Source organism: Saccostrea cucullata, unplaced genomic scaffold (assembly GCF_032062105.1).
Source record: "Saccostrea cucullata isolate Sc308-1 unplaced genomic scaffold, CSIRO_AGI_Scuc_v1 ctg395, whole genome shotgun sequence".
NCBI lineage: Eukaryota > Metazoa > Mollusca > Bivalvia > Ostreida > Ostreidae > Saccostrea > Saccostrea cuccullata.
In genome coordinates, this window is record NW_026929552.1 from 272,072 (window position 1) to 284,990 (window position 12,919).

The following is a 12,919-nucleotide window of genomic DNA, read 5'->3' on the forward strand; positions in this document are numbered from 1 at the left end:
AAATAAAAAAATAAATAAATAATAAAAAATTCTAAACACACTCCGGTCTGAACCCTGGACCTACTGGTCACGACTTTCACGACTTTGGTGGAATAATCACGTCTCTTTTTATCACATGTTATCACTTACCTGTCTGATGCACAAGAGTATGAAAAAGGATAAAAAAAAATAAAGCTGGCTTTGATCCTATCCTTCATCTAGTCATTATGATAATATAACACATCACATATTAACTTGGCATTCGTATGCGTTTTGAAAAGCGTTATAATCTTTTTGTTTGTTTGTTTGTCATTATATAACAAACGCTTTTTAAGAAGGCGTACTGGCAATCACCTTTCGATGAAGGTGTAATGGTCTCTTTTCATGTCGAGCTTTTGTAACTGTTGAAAATTTTATTTTTTTTGCCAAGGCACCAGGATCATGCGCGGAGTTCTTACGCTTTTTTGTGTTATAAAGACTTATTACTTAAAATTCATATAGACCTTCTGCTCACTCATATATAAACCTTTTCTTTAACTCTTATAATTTTCCAAAGGAAATATAAATGCTAAGTAAAATTCAAACCATTATAGAATTGCTTGCGGCGCAAAATTGGACAAAAAATGACACTTCAACTTAACAAATTAATAAAAGGATAATAGATATTTTTGTCATTAAGAGTTACCTCTCTTATCAGAGTATCGATGTACCTTAAATTGCATTATAACGCTGTTAACCTTTCCCTCTCAATTTGTAAAAAAAAAACAACAAAAAACTGGTAGAAGTCACAAAGTTCATAATTCTTGATATCGAATAAATCAACAAATAATGAACCTTGTTTGATCTACAGAATTTCATGTGAAGCTTTCAAACTACCTATAAATAAAATACCTGAAATGAAATCGATGCTATGATTTTTTTTTCTCTCTTTGATACAGATATACTTCCTTTAATCAAATATACGACAGTCATTCCTAGACTTTTGGGTGATAATATAACAGATCATTGTATTCTAAACAAGTCAAAACAACCGAAAATGAGGCTCACCTGAATCATATATGACTACACAAAGGAGAGAGTTTTGATCAATTAATATGAAATGAAGAACGTGGATTCTGAATCTTGATGACTTTTGTTGACGTACAGAAGTTTACAATAGAATTTGTGATTGAGTATAATTATCCGAAAATAAGTAATATGAAACTTTAATCAATTCATCGTTAAATGAAAGAGAAAAAAAGAAATAGCATGATAAACTCATAAAGGTTAATCACAAAAGAATTTTTTGTAAAGAATTTAAAACATGAATGCCTTGAGTAGCATACAAAAATAGGCGCTTGACGTTTTTAACCTTTCTCTTTATGAATAAAAAAATTCCCTACTATAATAATAACCGGTTATTATTATAGTATGGAAATTTTTTATTTATAAAGAGAAAGGTTAAAAACGTCAAGCGCCTGTGCATACAAATGAGGAAAGTGTGTTCTAACAGGTTTTTCTTTCACGGTACCCGAGAGCGCTCGCTATGTGATCGAAAGGTCTTGAATTCGAATCGCGGTCGCGACTTATCAAGTTGATAAAAACAAGATGTGTCTGTGAAACACTGATGCCCCCGTATAGCAACATAGCAAAGATTAAACTTTTCTTAAATTCAAATTAAATGTATTAGTACCCAAAGTAGGGTCTTCTCACAAGAAATACGAGTGTGAAATATGAAAGCCCTAGCACACCTGTTCAAAAGTTATAAGTTTTTGAAAGGTAGGTCAAACTCCGGGGTCAAGGTCAAAGGGTCAAAGTTGTTGGTTTCTTAAGAAAGGTATTGTCACAAGTTTTACATATGTGAAGTATGAAAGCCCTAGCCCTAACCGTTCAAAAGTTATGGCTAAGGTTAAAGTTTTTAAAAAGTAGGTCAAACTCCAAGGTCAAAGGGTCAAAGTTCTTGATATCCAATGAAAGGTCTTGTCACAAGGATTGAATATGAGAAGTACATGTACGAAAGCCCTTCAAAGTTAAAGCCAAGATTTGTTTTTTAAAGGTATGTCAAACTCCAAGGGCAAGACCAAAGGGTCAACGTTCTTGATATCCAACGAAAGGTCTTCTCACAGGGGATACACATATGAAGAATGAAAGCCTCAGTCCATACCGTTCAAAATGTATTGCCAAGGTTAAAGTTTTTTCATGAGTACGGAAATCTCCAAGGTCAAGGTCAAAATTGTTGGTTTCAAATGAAAGGTCTTGCCACAAAAAATACATCAGTGAAATATGAAAGTCCTAGTGTCTACCGTTCAAAAGTTATGACCGAAGTAAAAGTTTGGAATTTTTGAAAAGTGGGTCAAACGCCAAGGTCAAGGTCAAAAAGCCAAATTTGGTGGTACTCAAAGAAAGATCTTGTCACAAGGAATACACTTGTAGAATATGGAAGTCATAACTCCACTAAATGAAAAGTTATGAGCAAAGTTAAATTTTTTGTGGGCAAACAGACAGACAAAAAGCTAGACAGACAGACAGACGGACACAAAAAAAAAAACTATATACCCCGAATCGGATTACGGGGGCACGACAAAAACTACATAAAAGCATATGCAATATACAACATTGGATATAAATTGTAACATACATCACAATGATACATATCAGAGTAGGGAAAAGAAAAATATATAAATATATCATACGTAAAGGTATATAACAAGCATTTTGTTTTCTTTTATAACATTCACAAATTTATCTGTTCAATTTAATGCCTGGCGATTGACATGAAATAAACTCCATGTTTTGTTATGTAAACTTTTTTAATCAATTGTAATCGTAAAATGAATTCTACCTTTTTAAATAACAATTTTAATATATAAGCATGGTAGGCGTTAGTATGAAGAAGAACTCTCGCTGCTCAAAGCCTATAAAAATATTTTTATGATAATATTTTTTAGAAGTAAAATAATGATGAACGATTAGTGATCGATTTCTCTAAAGAAAAATCATACAAGTCATGAAAACGACATGGTACACAGGCATCCAGATATTCAGAGGTGTCTAAGGGGAGTAAAGCATCCTCTGGTAACTGGTCACACCCACTGTCATCTCTAGATATACTCAACAGGTTGACGGGACATTCCGTTTAAAAAGTCAGTTAAAAAAAAACAAAGGCCTTACAATTGGTATGAAACACATCAACCAGAATACGACTCGATGATATATTATATTTTTAGTTAATGTAATAGCCAAAGAATATACGAAATTGCTTACTCTACACTAGTTTGTTAAAATCCTTGTAATCTCAACTTATTTGTCAGTAGTCTGCATCGGTTAAAAATGATCGTACTCAGAGCCTGCTCTTAAATATCGGATGAATAGGGAAACAGTTCAGTTCATTTCATTGAAGTGAAGAGACATATGTCATGTTGTAAATTTTGAATTTGCCGGGTGGCAGTAAATGTCATGTTGTAAATTTTGTATTTACTGCCACCCGGTAAATTCAAAATTTACAACATGACACATACATCTCATAGACAATATTTACAATCACATTTTAACACATGTAATAATGATATAAACATACAACGTACAAAACATATACCTTTGATAATTCATAAATTTGTTGAGACTGTTCTTGAAGCACTTGGTAATTGCTAAAAAATTCCTCGATTACCATACTAGTAATTCTTTTATATTCTGTGTACTAAGAAACTGTACCAATTTGAAGACACTTGTCTTCGGGAGTAGTAGGATTTAATGTATTTTTATCTTAACATGTTGTAATGTGGACATTTTAACACAAAATGGAGTTCATCTTCTACGTTACCTAACTCAATTGACAAAGACTACATGTTCTATTATGTAAAAGCGTAAAAGCCAAGCAGGTGAAACTGAATGTTATTAATAAGGAACGCTGACGATGATAAAGCTGAAATCACCTCGTTTGTCATATTTTTTTCCTTGTTGTCTCATCTTATTGCCCTTTTATTAAGGTAAACATCAAATTACTATTGTTTGCAGCTTACTGTAAAGTTTCACGTTTCGTCACAATCATTTTCGTCAGATGCATCCAGCGTAAACAATTCACGTGATTGGTCAACTCAAATTATCAACATTGATACGGAAATAGTCTGTTGCACGAGCAACCAATCAGGGATAAGAAGAAAGTTCCAGTCGTAAAGCTTGCGGTTAGGAGGCGTGTACAATTTACCTTGAGTGCAGCTGTCAACTTGATCGTGACGTAACGTGAAGCTTTACAGTCAGCTGCAAACAATAGTACGATGAAACCGATGTGGCAAACTGTGTAGTCTTTCATTTCAAGTTCACTGAGATATACCATGTATATATCGAGTGTCAGTTGACATATGGAAGGGAGTAACTATGAAAACGTCAACATATCTGAATATTATGGTGTCCGGATAGGGCCATTTGCGTTAGCGCGACATCGCGTTCAGATAAACGAGACATCGCGCTAACACACAACACGCCGTCGCGCCAACGCAACTTTGCACAACACGCCGTCGCGCTAACACACAACACGCCGTCGAGCTAACGCTACTTTGCACAACACGCCGTCGCGTTAACACACAACACGCCGTCACGCCAACGCAACTTTGCACAACACGCCGTCGCGCTAACACTACTTTGCACAACGCGCCGTCGCGCTAACACACATCGCGCCGTCACGCTTACGCACAACACGCCGTCGCGCTAACACAACTTTGCACAACACGCCGTCGCGCTAACACAACTTTGCACAACACGCCGTCGCGCTAACGCAACTTTGCAAGTTTCAAAGTTGCGTTAGCGCGTGTTGTGCGTTAGTGTGACGGCGTGTTGTGTGTTGTGCAAAGTTGTTAATGCGACGGCGTGTTGTGTGTTAGCGCGACGGCGCGTTGTTGTTGCGTTAGCGCGACGGCGTGTTGTGCGTTAGTGTGACGGCGTGTTGTGTGTTAGCGCGACGGCGAGTCGTGCAAAGTTGTGTTAATGCGACGGCGTGTTGTGTGTTAGCGCGACGGCGCGTTGTGCAAAGTTGCGTTAGCGCGACGGCGTGTTGTGTGTTAGCGCGACGGCGTGTTGTGTGTTAGCGCGACGGCGTGTTTATCTGAACGCGATGTCGCGCTAACGCAAATGGCCCTATCCGGACACCATAGAATATGGAGTTGAAGGTCAAGTATTTTACTTCTTTCTGTAGAACTTTTGGAATAAATTCTGCTTCCTAAGAATACAAAATTAAATCAACAAATAAAAGTACAGTTAGCGCCAATCGGAATTGCAAGAACGAATTCGATGTCGATATCGACGATATCGACAATATTATGTCGATATCGTATCGATATCGATCATGATGAGCACTATTAATTTGAAATACTTGGTACCAGAAATGAGACTTTGTGCTATGTCGATGTCGTCGATATCGACAATACCGTTTTCACAAATTTTCACAATGAGGTATAGCATAATTTTACAAGATCACAAGTGATGTCAAATTCATTCATTATTAGTATGAATATGAAATTAAATTATGATAAGGAAAGGGCTAGTGGTTGTTATTGTTTTGGATTAGGTTTAGAGTATGATGTTGGGTAAGGGTGAAAGTTGTTAAATATGTTTTAACAATCATGATTCGATATCGATACGATATCGTCGATATCGACGATATCGACAGTAGGGTAAAGTAATCAATCAGAAAGTAAATATGCACAAGCGTTGCATGAAGAAACAGAACTTATTGTCATGGGATATGTTAAAAATAAAGATTTTTGTATTAGGGTGAAGGTTGGTGAAGTAATATATTTTAACAATCAATTATCATGATTCGATGTCGATACGATATCGTCGATATCGATGGCAGGTACAATCTTCGTAAAAGTAAAGTAATTAAACATAAATACACTTACAAAGTAACAGGGACGGTATTTACAAAGAGCTGAGCAAACATGATTCGATATCGAAGCGACATATCGACGATATCGACACTAAAGGGAAAGTTTTAATAAAAGCTAATTTTCAAGTAACACATGTTAATACAATACTAGTATTGTAGATGGAAAACATAATTCTTTGAACAATCATGATTCGATATCGGCACGATATCGTGGATATTGACAGTAAGGAAGACTTCTTAAAACAGAAAGTATTGTAAATAACAAATAAAATAGAGAAATATTAAAGTAAACTATAAAAAAAAATAATGTGTCGATATCATAACTACATCGTGTCTTGGACATAACTCAGAGTTTCTTGGAAAAGCTGGACCCCGAAGTCTATCTAAAATTTTAAACGAGAAACTCCAGCATTTACTTAACATTAATTTCACAGTTTTTTTTATGTAGAATTAGGATGATTTGAATATAAAGTAATTTTGTTTATGACAAATCACTTCTTCCGTTAAGGTATTCAATGTATAACGAAGGGATTTTGACTGATTTTAAATAATTTTAAACTAGTTAAAATGACACAGCTAGAAAACAATAAAACTGAAATAAACCAAATTCACAAGACCTATAACATGTAAGTTGACGGTCATTTTGCACATTTACAGTTTTTGAAGAGTTATCTGCCCTTGATGAAAAGAAGAAAATTTTTGATTTCACAAAATATCTGCGGTAAATAATTTTTTTTATTTTATATTTTAATAAAGAGGGAGTTTATGCATATTTTCACCAAGAGATTTCTTTGAAATTCAAATTACTTTTTACAATATCTTATAAAAACATGCACTGCCCATAGACTTCAATGTAAAATTCAAAGTGATATTAATTGGACAATAATCAAAATTTTGTAAATTCCTTTGGTGGAGCATTTTCATTTGATAATATCTTCAAATTGCTACCATGATTAAAAATATTGGACCTTTCATTTATTAGGTACAAAATATGGTCGTTATACATTGAATACCTTAAATTCCAATTACAAATTTTCTCCATTTCATTCTCTTTATGGCACCACAAAAGAAAAAAAAATTCCCTTCGAGGAATACCTCGTTATTTATAAGTACAAATAGGCCCGGCCGATTAACACAGAAATGTTTGTTCGCCCGTTTCCATTAATAATCACAACCTCCAAGGCAATGCGAGCTTCAACTATGATGTCAGAAACTTTTGTTGCAAAATTGTAATTAACTTTTCAATGACAGAAAAAGAACGTTTATAAACTTCTGTTGTTAATATTTTCGATGGAAGAAGCATTTATAAGCTTTGAAAGAAGCAAAATTACAGTATTGTCATCCTGTACAATATTGATTTATAATACAAAAATTATATTTGATGATACAAAATCCTTAATTCTGAAACGTTTTGATATTGTTATTATTTCTTATACAAAACTACATATTTGATTGTACAAAATCCTTAATTCTGAAACATTTTGATACTTTATTTCTGTCTAATTGATCAAAAAGGGCTATAATTACATACAATTTAATCATAACGACCCGTCTTAACAGCAGTCTAAAATTCTTAAAAATGCAGATCAAATTGCTTAAAGCTATTTTGATATATGAATGAGATAGGATTTTCCCCCCAATATCCCGAAGCGCTTCATCCCACGTTTTAGTAGCTAGTAGAAAACAACAATGTACCTTAATTATAATCATTAGAATAGTGATGCATCATATACAGCTAATCGACGGATTATTCTTCAAAAACAGAACTTCCAACCCTTGCTTTTAAATTCAAATGTTCTTTTTAGAATTTTTTTGCTATTATTGACTGAAAAATTAAGTCTCAGACAAAAATTTTTCTTTACAGTTATTTTCATTCTGACCTCACAGTTATTTAAAACCAAACCTGGATCAAACTTGAAACAAATATTCTTGCATACTAATTATCAGACATTCTTAAATAGCTATAAATAAATACTTTGTTTTTAGCACCATCCCTCATTTATTTAAATTACATTACCTTAATTATACACAAACAGATCATTTACCTATTGTATTTACATTCATTGTATTGTATTTTACATTCTGATTGTCCACACAAATACTCTGTTGACATAAAAAGATGCTTGAGTTTCTTATTGACAATATCTATGTATTTTCTGGAGACTAGGCCTTCCAACAATCTATTTATTGGAATTCCCATGGATACCAATCGCGCCACGTTAATAGCAGACCTATTTTTGTATTCATATGAAGCAGAGTTTTTCTAAAATCTTATGCGTGAAAAGAAGAAAACACTTGCTGTGGCCTTCAACTCGACATTGATATATACCGACGTTGCATGTCAATTAAGAAATGTTACTGCCATTCTTATGTCGAAACAATATTTTCCGATTAGCTTGAGATAAAAGATCCGTTATTTCTCGATCATGACAAAGAGCACACGACGGATGTGACCGGTCGATAGGGGATGCTCATTCCTACATGGCATCTGATCCCACCTCTGATGTTATGGAGGTCGGTGTTTGCTCTGCTCCTATTTTGTATTGTTTTAAAGACTTTTGAAATTGAATACTGTTTGTTATTTCCATATATTTCATTCACCTACAAGTTAATATTTTTTTTCGTAACGTGATTATCTAGAAGTAACAACTGATCTCAAATGTTGCTGATGATAGTTTGAGAAAATCTTTTTTATATACATATTTTTCTTTCCCCCTTGTTCAAACGCATTCAAATGTTATACCGGGTACTATCAGTCAAGGAGATTGGTATGAAATATGAATTCCCAGTCAGACTCAGAAGTCCATCAAAACAATGCAATTCGAGAGCAGAGCAAACACGGACCTCTAAAATATCAAATGTGAAATCAGGTGCCATGGAGGAGAGAGCATCCCTTGTCGACCGATAACAACCGCCGTGTGGTCGGTGGCAATGCACTCTGAAAAAATAATGTTTCTTGAATTTGTTTTCAAAGTGGTTAAAATTAGGACAAAATCAACGTACCAAGGTTTTTTCAATTGGGACATACTCAACGCACTTTGAAATTTTTTTTTCAAAGTGCATTTAAAGTGTACATCACCCTTTTTTTTTTTTTTACCATGGCGGCACTCGACGCACATTGAAAAAATATGTATAAAACAAAAATTCTGGACATATTTTAGCAATAGAAAGCATATATTTTTAAATGTCTTTCGATTTTTTTAAGAATTGGTTTAGTCACATCGAAGACGAAGAGAAGAGTTTTCAGAAGAAAAAAAATGCTCCCCTTTTCTACAGAATAATGCGATACTTTAACTAGTTCATTTATAGTCCAAGCACTCTCTCTCTCTTTCCCCCTCTAAGAAACTTATTACAATCTAGAAAAAAAGCATTTAAATAGCTGGTTTAAAGCATAAAGATTAACGGGGAAAATATTATTTAATTCACTGAAAAGGGCTGATTTGTAAATTAAAAATTAAATATACAAGTCCTCTTTCCAACAATTAATTAATCATTGTTTATACAGTAATCATACCTTTTCATCGTTAAATTATTTGTATACATTAAAATTCCACCTATTCCCAAATAAAATCTTACTTTTTCCTATCTGATTTTCAAGAAGTGGGAATAGGAAGAATAAACCGACATTAAACTTTGAAGACATTTTTTTGCAAAGTGTGTTAACTTAGTCCTAAATTTAATTTTATTTTTCAAAGCGCGTAATTTTTCAAATACGCCGTCATTGTATCTAAAAGTCGAGCTGAAGGCCACTGCAAGTATTATCTTCATTTTTAATGAATCCTATTCTATTTCATAGGAGAACAAAAAAAAAAAAAAAAAAAAAAATTAAAGCATAGGAAATCTTTATAACCAGAATTATTTTTAAACAAATGAAACGTATGAAGATAACGAACAGTATTTAATACCAATGGTCCATAAAAGAAAACAATAGGAGGAGAGCAAACACGGACCTCCAAAGCATCAAAGATGGGATCAGGTGCAATTGAGGATAATAAATTGGTCATTAATCATAATGACCAATGACAAAATAAGTAAATATACGATTCACGCACGTTTCTTTATTGAAAAACCGTCTTTAATGTAAAAAAGCGTGACCTTTAAAAAGAATTTTATGAAGTTTGGAAAAATCGTACGTTTTGATGTTATTGAGTTTAATAAAATTATTAGGTATCAGAATGGATTAAATATATCAGATCCATGTTAAAATCACATATTAAAGGATTGAGGGACAATATGAAAACCACCTATCCTTCTGTATTCAATAATCCAAAAGTGAAAAAAGAATTAGATAGATTACAAGATTAGTACGTACTGGTCCATGCCGACAAAGCAGGTAACAACATTGTCTTCGTTTGTAAGGCTCATTAGTCATTATATAAATTGTTTGTTTTTTAAGAAAAACTTGGATTTAATTCTACAAGTGGTAATCCAACTTATACTCATAGTTCGCTTTCTATTAAGGAAGATATTGACTGTAGTGAAGGAAAAGGAAATGTCATATTTGGATACTTTACTTGAAAAAGACGTTAATGGTAATCTAACAACCAAGCTCTATGATAAACGTTATGACTTTAACTTTTCAATCGTCAACTTCCCTTACTTATGCAGCAGTATACCTTCATCACCTGCATACGGAGTATATATATATCAGTTGATTCGATACGCAAGAGCATGCTCTACGTATGAGCAGTTTCTACAACGAGGTGAATTATTGACGAACAAGTTGATGAAACAAGAATTTCAAGAGTCTCGTTTAAAGTAATAATTTCGTAAGTTCTATGGTCGATACAATGACCTTGTCAGCAACTACAATTACAATTTATCATTGAGTCAAATGCTGACTGACGACTTTCATACTAATTGTTGGTCCATTATTTTTACACTGAATTGACGACGGATTTTCCCGTTATTTCCCGATCATGACAAGGTTCACACGGCCACTCCTCCATGGCACCTAATCCCACCTCTGATGTTTTAGAGGTCCGTGTTTGCTCTGTTGTTTTATGGACTTTGAATGCTGTTCGTTATCTACATATTCATCATCCACATCTGATTAACTACACTTCTTTATTGTTGGTAAGTTTTCTTGAAGTTTTTCCGTCACTGCTGTTTATATTTTAGGTAGAAAAAAGAAGTGGCATAGAACATTTACTAAACCCGCTACGTATCTTTGCTTGTAAGGACTAGTTCAGCAATCCAGTATGAGTGTGGTAATTCAAAGTCGTTTTGCTTATTAAAAATTTTGGAACTATTTTAAACTGACATCGTTTTTATGAATTTCCTCCTAAGAAAGCAAGTTATGGGTGTCGTTTGCATGTCAAATTGCAGAATTTAATTCCAGCTCCTATGAATTACAGTGAAAAAAAAAATATGAGCTTTCCAAACCAAGACAATGTTGTTACCTGCTTTGTCAGCTAGGAACGGTACATTATAATAGTATAATCTGTCAAATTCATCTTTCACTTCTACGTTATTGAAAACGGAAAGCTGGATGGTTTTCATATTGCCCCTCAATTGTTCTCTTCTGATTTTAACAATGTTTTGATACTTTTTAAAATTTATTCTGACAATTTATCAAGGTCTTTATTATGTTTGGCCCATCGCTTGGTGTTATATTCTTCAGAATTCAAAAAAAATATGAAATTTTGAGGCCATTTAAAGATCAGAGATCCTTATATTTTGTACCTTTTAAAATAAGAGAAAAAGACGTTAATGGTAATCTAACAACCAAGCTCTATGATAAACGTGGTGACTTTATTTTTTCTATCGTCAATTTACCTAACTTATGCAGCATTATACCGTCATCACCTGTATACGGTGTTTATATAAATCAGTTGATTCGATACACAAGAGCATGCTCTACGTATGAACAATTTCTAAAACGAGGTAAATTATCGACAAACAAGTTGATGAAACAAAAATTTCACCAGTATCGCTTAAAGTAATCATTTCGTAAGTGCTATGGTCGTTTGAATGATCTTGTCCGCAAATACAATTTATCACTGAGTCGAATGCTGACTGACTTTTTTCATAGTTATTGTTAGTCTGTCATTTATACACTGAATTGCCGTCGGATTTTCCCGTTATTTCCCGATCATGACAAGGAACACAGGGCGGATGTGACCGGTCGGCAGAGGATGCTTACTTATCCATGGCACCTTATCCCACGTCCGAAGTTTTGGAGGTCCGTGATTGATCGGCTCCTATTTTGTATTGAATTATGGACTTTTGATCTTGAATACTGTTTGTTATCTCCATATGTTTCATTCATACCACAGCGTCTGCTGCTTCTCTTCATGTTTGGATCTTTTACTGACTTTAAAAGATAATGGCCAACCAACAACTACATTGTTTGAAAAACAAGTTGACTTCAGCTTCTCCACTGACTTTTCCTTATTCATGTAGTAACTATCACTTGCTCATGGTTTTTATGTCTCCCAACTTATTTGCAACTCAGGCCGTTCATTTTTTTAAGCGAGACGTGCTACTCTCTGATAAGTTGATGTATGGTTTTCAACTACATTGTTTAAAGTCGGCAATAATGACCTTGTTAGGAAATATAACCTATCAGTGCGCGGTATTTTGGCTGATTTGTTTCATATAATAAAATATTGACCTTGGACTTTGCCTACAGAAAGTCCCGTCTAGCTGACCAGTATACAGACCTCACGGCGGTGGGTCTGATCAACAGGGGAGCCTACTCCTCTAAGGCGCCTGATTCTATTTGTGGAATTTTCAGGTGTTCGATTTTTCATGTCCCCTTCACATATCTGTATTGTTTTAAGATTTGTTTAATCGATCACTGCTCGTTATCCTCTCTATTACCTATATTTAGGTCACAAGTAATGATGTATCCAGCAGGACCATAGTTGTAGGATTGATTGATGGTATGTTGTTTAAAGTCCCTTTCGAGAATTTTTCAGTTATATTGATACACCACTACTTGCCGGTGGAGAGCTGCAAATTTTGTCCTATGCTCGGCACTCAGGGCCATTGAGCTATAAGGAATTTTTTTCGTGCCAGCACCTACCAGGACCTCGGTTTATATGGTCTCATCCCAAGGACCAATCTCCTTGTCCC